We start from the raw sequence: 7,648 nt of genomic DNA, 5'->3' as shown, positions 1-7,648 counted from the left end.
CTGACGGAAGAAAAGGAAGTTTATTGTGATGGTACTCTTTTAAAATCATTAAAAAAGATCTGATTGGACCTCCTTTGGGGAACTATATACACTGCATTAATTATAGCACATTTATAATACCGTAATACACACTCACGCATACACACAGACACACACACACACAATTACAAATCTACGTAAACCTTGACTTTACCTTGTCAGATACTTTAAAGTAATTAACCAAGAATAGACTAATAAATGGCCCATGAAGAGAGGATCAGCGGGGAGGAACGTGTGGTTGTGATGTGTGTGTGCAGCTTGTGTGCGTGGTCTGTGTGTGCTCGGCTTCAGAGTGGTGGCATCAGGTCGATGCAGGGTAAAGTTGTGAAGCTGTGTGATGAATGTTGCTCCATAACCAGGACTGAAGGGAAACGATTAAACCGTGCCCACAAGTCACCTCCCTTGGAGAAGGAAACAACCAGGGAGACACGAGCTCTGCACTGACTAGGCCGACCAGTAAAGGACAAAGTCACACTCGTGCTGTATACACACTAAGACAGTGCTCTAAATGTCATCATATGTATATATGGTGAGGATGAAGTTCTGATTCTGATTCAACACATTTAAACGGACAATTTCTAAAAGCTGATCCTTGTAAATAAACCAAATATTACAAAAACATGTGAACACCCTAAAAAGGATTATTTCAATTATTGCAGATTTCTTGATTGCCCCATAATTAGAATCCTCATCCCTAACATGTTTGCAGTATGTGCCCATCCATTCTGGAGACAAGGTGCTGATGCAGCACCTTGTTTCAGTTAGTAAAGCATCTTTGGTGAATTTCAATGAATATTTGTGCACTTAGTTGATATTCAGTAGCTCATGATAAATGAGCACAAGGGAGTCCAGTACTCCAGTACTTAGCAACGCTTAGACACATAGCAGGCAATGGACCCGCACTGTTTCCTTAGGGAACCAAACTAGTGTCTTTCTCTTTACACGACTGTCTCGCCACCTCTCAATGTGTGATTTCACCATTTTTCATGTATGGCACTCAATCGACCAAAACTCCTGAAGTAAAGTTAACACACACAGACACAGACACATGCACTAGCACACAGCACGGGGGACTGGCAAGGCTCTGAAGGTCAGCACCTACAAAACAGCTTTGATTCCCAGAGGTCTTAATGACTTTCAAACACCATGTTCACTTCCTCATTCTGACTTTGAAAGCAGGGGCCATTAGGTTTTTCTGAAAATTATTGCGATAATCTATGCGCTGATGTGCAGCATGGGAGGGATTACAGCCATGAGGGACAGGGAAGCTTCAGGGAGGAGAAGGACATTTTCACGCTTGGCGTGAACCCTTCCACCACCTACACCCAAACACACACGGACATGCACTGCACGCAGGCACGCACACAGATGCTTGCTAATATGCTGTATCCCTCTGTTGCTCATCTCATTTTAGTACAATTGTGTTAATTGATTCAAAAAAATATAAATGTGAACATATTTCCATTGCATCATATTCATTCTTTTGATAAGTGGTTTCACATAGATGTGTATACAGGGGATACAAATAATAGCTGACTTTTTGTCCTTAAAATAAAGACATGAAAGAGGAAGAGGGGTTTTATTTTGAAAAAAACAATTTAAACTTGAACTTAGACTTTGGTTGTTTCTTGTTTTTCCTGTATTTTTAATGGTAAATAAACTTTATTTCCAGTTTCCTGCATTCATGTGTGATTTTTCTTGATTGTTTCCACCAGTGTCTTATTACCATGTTAGTGCAGGGTAGTTGACACTTATTGCCTTATAGTTTAATTTGTTGATTTATCTTTTAGTTGGACTATATCTGGACTTAACATGCACAAGGATTGCGACATACATCCATTAGCTTCGACTTATCCAAGCCCAGGTAACGGGGGCAGCAGCCTAAGCAGAGATGCCCAGGTCCTCTTCTTCCCAGCCATCTCCTCCAGCCCCTCCGGGGGAATACTGAGACGTTTCCAGGTCAGCCAAGAGTAATAATTTGTCTAGCTTGTCCTGGATCTTCCCTGGGGCCTCTTCCTGGTTGGATATGTCTAAAACACCTCCCGAGGGGTCCGGGGGGGCGTCCTTACCAGATGCCTAAACCAACTCAACTGGCTCCTCTCGATGTTTTAGGAGCAGCGACTCTACTCCAAGTCCCTCTAAGGGAGAGCCCAGCCACCCTGCGGAGGAAACTCTTTTATCTGCTGGTATCTGTGATCTTATTCTTTCAGTCACAGCATACATGAGACATAAGCAATTAAACTCCAGTAATATATCATTAGAATTAGTTTGTCACTTACATCTAAAGATAGGCATAAGCATCTGAAGAGGTTACATTTCTTGGAATTAAAGAGAGCACATAAAAGTAAATTGGCTCTATTTGTGTGCTGACTTTGAAAAGATAATAGAAAGATTAAGATGTTATGGTTAAGGTTTAGATGTTCTACAGGATATTTGAAAGGTTTGACAGCATTACAGCAAACCTGGGAGCATAACTGAATTGTACTTCATTATTTTTTTTACATTTTCACACACTGCCTGAATTTTGTCTAATGAATATAGTTCAGCCATAAAGTGATGCACAAAACTGCAGACTATGGTCCTTAACATTCTCCAGACTGAAGGAAACATGGTGTTTGATGCTTCACAGTTAAAGTCGGGGTCTTCAAACGTTCAAAAGGCAACATAGTGGGCCAAAATGCATTTAAATTACTTCGGGTTATTTTTTAAATCCATATGTTGACTCTTGAAATATATTCTTAAACTTTTCTTTTTTTTTGTACTTTTATCTTTCAAGTAACGTTTTCTGCCATAGATGAAGTAGCGTTTTGGTAACACTGTAAACATCCAAGCTGTTTCAAAAACCTTGTAAATCTCTCTCAGACATTATATCTTCCAAACACCAGAACATGTTGAGAAAAACAATAAATAGCATCTTGTCAGAGTTGTATTGGCTCCAAAGGTTAATGAGGTGCATGCTGGCTCAAAGGAGAGGAGACAACGATGCTCTTTACGGAAGAAGAGGCGTTGCTTCCCCGAGGGGCTACCATAACGACGTCCCTCAGATCTAATTATCAGGCTTATTGATTGGTCGTAGCCTCCTGGTCCTGAACACTCACACACAAGCCTACATAAAAAGAAGTATTGCAAAAGAAAGAAAATAAATTATCTTGCATGCAGAACACTGCACAGACTGAAATATGTAGAGTTTTCTGTCAGTTCAAGAAGCCAGGAGAGTGTTGTCAGCGTGGAGTTGAGGTGTCAGACATGAGCTCTCCAGCGTCAATCAAAGCCTCCTACTCACACATACACGCAATGACACCATGGAACAAACACACCTGGGAAAATGACACTCTCAAAATCAGTAATGTACTTGCTCACACCCACACAGCCACTCCACAAGGAATGAATAGGCACACAGACACACACTTACTTTTTTTTTTTTTTTTTGAATCCACAGACATTTTCAGCCCTGAAGTGAAGCTGCCATTTTGTTCCAAGAGAAAATTGCTTTAATTAAAATGAGAACAGTGATAATAGATGTGCGTCCAGCTGGGTTGTCAAAGGTTTGAACACTCCTCTGTGTCAGCCCACACATTCTCACCATCATGAGCCCAACCGGTGGGGAATATCTGACATTGTTCAGTGACATGTCCTTTCCTGGCTTTCCTGGCAGCAGCTAAGTTTATACAGAGGACAGTCGTATTGGAGGATTATTTTACCTTAGGCTGGATTCATTCTCTTTTTCCCAAAAAGACACTGTTGTTCATTGCTATTTATGCTTACTCACACCAGATTTTTAATAGTTGTAAAGGAAGGAGCTGGTCCAAATATGAAAACAGAGGACCAATCCAAAACTTCCTGGAAAAGTTCATTATTAAAGGAGGAAGTATCACAAATCTACTGTCGACTGCATGACTGCAGTACTGAATTTCTGATAATTAAAAGAACACTGATTCCCCTCTCTTGAGCCCCGGATCCGCTCTGCTGGAGAGACTGTGCAAGGCGACTGGCAGCAGGACAGAGGGATGGGAGCAGTGGGAGGCCCAGATTGTGCCCGTGTCACTAGTTCCTCATCCTTGAAATGCAGCAGCAGTGCAGGGCAGTTTGTTGACTCGGGAAAGCTATTGGAAGGGGAAAAGACTGAGGCGGAAAAAGAATGATGAGCTGAAATGCACCTCGGCTTTGGGTCCTTTGAGAGGAGGGATAATATTTATTTCATTACTGTTTAAGACATTTGAGGAATCTCAAGTTTAGAAAATACAGATTATTTCTGAGAAGACTCCAACTGAACCAAAGTTCATAACGTAAGAAAGATGATATTTATCCAATTTGAGATTCTCTTCAATGGTTTAAATGTTTTCTCTTCACACGTAAAGTCCACAATGACAAAGCTCCATCATACCTGAAATGCCTCATTGTTCCACGTCATCCCAACTCCTGGTTCCAAGAGTTTCTAAAAGCAGAATGGAAAACAGAGCAAACCCTTGGGGTAACCCAGTTTGGGATTGTGTGACAGACACCCTCTCTACCTTGAAGAACAGGCTTAAAACATTCCCAGTAATAAAGCCGGTAGTTAGGACTGGCTGGGTTGACCCTGAGCCATCCTCTCAGTTTGACAGGACTATCGTGTTCCTCAGCTCAGAGGCAGGGCAGGACTCGGGCAGGTTGCCAGTCCATCACAGGAGTTGTTATTTTACAAAATCAGTTGTAATGAAATTGATTTCACTTTATTTCTAAATTGATTACAATGAACTCAGTTGGACTTAACTGAACTGAATTTGTTTTCTTTGTCTGTAAATAAAACTGAATTGAACTGACCTGCACTGGTTTACTGCCTCAGCCGTCCATCTTTTTTCTCTCTTTCTTTTTTTTCTTTTTCTTGAAACTTTTCTCTGAAAAACGTCTTCAAATTCAGTCAACTCCATAACTGTCAGGCTAAAATGAACAGCCTTTGGCCAAGGGATAAGAGACAGTCTCCTTATCCTTATCCCCCAAGCCAAAGTCCATCTATCCAAACATTTTTATATATCTGCTTCATCCTGTTCAGACTCCCGGTGAGGCTGGAGCTTATCCCAGGTGTCATTGGTCGGGAGACGGGATACATTCTGGACAGGTCGGCAGTCCATCAGAGAGCAAGCCAAAGTAAGATTAAAAATTAAAAATGGACATGTTTTGTATTCTCCCTATCCAAATTAGAGATCAAGTCAAATCATCATATCAATGAGTCAATTTTACTGAAGCATATGGATCGCAAATGTAATGGCAAATTAAGTCCTGCATCCATTTATTTTACAGCGAGATGGTGAAGCAGCCAAGTTTTGATATTTATATATGCATACTGTATACACTGAGGTAGCTGGGGGTTTCATTGCTCTGCCTTAGGACTGCATGAGGCAGGGTTGGGGTTCAATGCCCTGACCTTCCTGCCTGTAGTTACTGACCAACATATGTGTGGCAGGGTGGAGGAGCAGCCACTCAGCCGATTGGGCACACCTGTGCCCAATCAACCTCTCCACCCTGCCTGGCTACATAAGAAGTGGCTGCACACCAGAAAAGGTTCTGCTGGGAGAAGGTTCTGCTGGTGCACGTGTGGCGGTGTGATTGAATAAAGGAGTTGCTGCACTAAACCCTGTGTCCTCTGTCCTGTCGGTCGGCCCCACTGGCAACGAGCGTGCTAGTTGCTACAATATGATTATCATCCCTTTTTGAAAATACACTAAGTATTCTTCCTGGTCGGCCCCTGGTCTTGCGGGTGGCGGGGTTGCTCCCCCCCCTCCCCCACTATAGATACACTTCAGGTGGAGCTTTGTTTGGTTTATTACACACACCTACACACGCACCTACACACACACCTACACACACACATACACACACACATACACACACACATACACACACACATACACACAGACACACATACCCACATACATACACATAGCCACATAGACATATACACACTCACGTACACGTATACATATTCATAAATTCATGCATGCACACATGCACACACATAGCCACACATATGCATACACACACAGTTACATTTAGCCACACATACATATACACGCTCATACACACACACACACACACACACACACACACACACACACACACACACACACACACACACACACTCACTCACTCACTCACTCACTCACTCACTCACTCACTCACTCACTCACTCACTCACTCACTCACTCACTCACTCACTCACTCACTCACTCACTCACTCACACATATAGCCACTCAGTCACATACGTATACATACACATACACACACATACACAGCCACACAAACACAAACATATACATACACACACATACACACTCACACACATAGCCACAAAGACATGTACACACACACACACACACACACACACACACACACACACACACACACACACACACACACACACACACACACACACACACATGCATGATCATATACAAACACGCACCCCCCCCCCCCCAAAAAAAAAAATATATATATATATCACTGGGTTTGTATGTATATATTTATGTATGTATGTGTATGCGTATGTAGGCGTATATATGTATATATATTACATATAGCAATAATGCACATATATATACCTTTGGTTTTTACCTGCATGGTATCAATATGTGTGCAGACAAGGTAAAAAAAAAAAAAAAAAAAAAAAAATACACTAAGTATCTGTAAACATACTTATCATCCAGCAGCAATTGACTGAGGGTCTAGTGCAGGGGTCTGCAACCCAAAATGTTGAAAGAGCCGTATTGGACCAAAAACACAAAAAACTAATATGTCTGGAGCCGCAATAAATGAAGTCTTGTATAAGCCTTAGAATGAAGGCAAATGGCGAAAGGCGAAATGTCTATAAAAAAGTCGAAATGTTGAGAAAAAAGTCGAAATGTCGAGAAAAAAGTCGTATAAATAATAAAAATAAAAAAATAGTCTGATAGACTGTTTAATATACAACACATGACTTATTTTGGAATACAAAGAACCAACTTGACTATGACTATGCTATGTAAAATGTGAATTAACTTTTATTAGTAACTTTGGTAAGTTTAAGATTTCAATTCATAAATAACATCGATGGAGGGGGGCCCAAAAATCACAGTCTGCCTACTGTAGTCCATTTATTTAATCCGGCTCTGAGTACAATGTCGAGAAAAAGTCGAAATGTTGAGAAAAAAGTCGAAATGTCGAGATTAATGTTGAAGTACATCTCGAGAAAAAAGTTGAAATGTTGAGAAAAAAGTCGAAATGTCGAGATAAAAGTCGAAATGTCGAGATTAATGTTGAAGTACAATGTGAGAAAAAGTCGAAAGGTCGAGAAAAAGTCGAAATGTCGAGATTAAAAAGGAAAGGAAAAAGGAAGAAAAAAAGAGAAAAAAGGAAAAAAAGAAGAAAAAAAGAAGAAAAAAAAGAAGAAAAAAGAGAAAAAAAAAGAAGAAAGAAAGGGAAAAAAAAGGTCAAGCATTTTTGAAAAAGCTCCAGGGAGCCACTAGGGTTGTCGGGTTGCCGACCCCTGGTCTAGTGCAACTTCATCCAAGTGTAGTGACGGGCTGTCCGCCGCTGTGGTCTGTCGGACTGGTCATGATTGGCTGTGCACGCCGGAGGCAGGCCTGGGTGGGTGGA

Source organism: Cololabis saira, chromosome 13 (assembly GCF_033807715.1).
Source record: "Cololabis saira isolate AMF1-May2022 chromosome 13, fColSai1.1, whole genome shotgun sequence".
NCBI lineage: Eukaryota > Metazoa > Chordata > Actinopteri > Beloniformes > Belonidae > Cololabis > Cololabis saira.
This window is presented reverse-complemented; position numbering follows the sequence as displayed.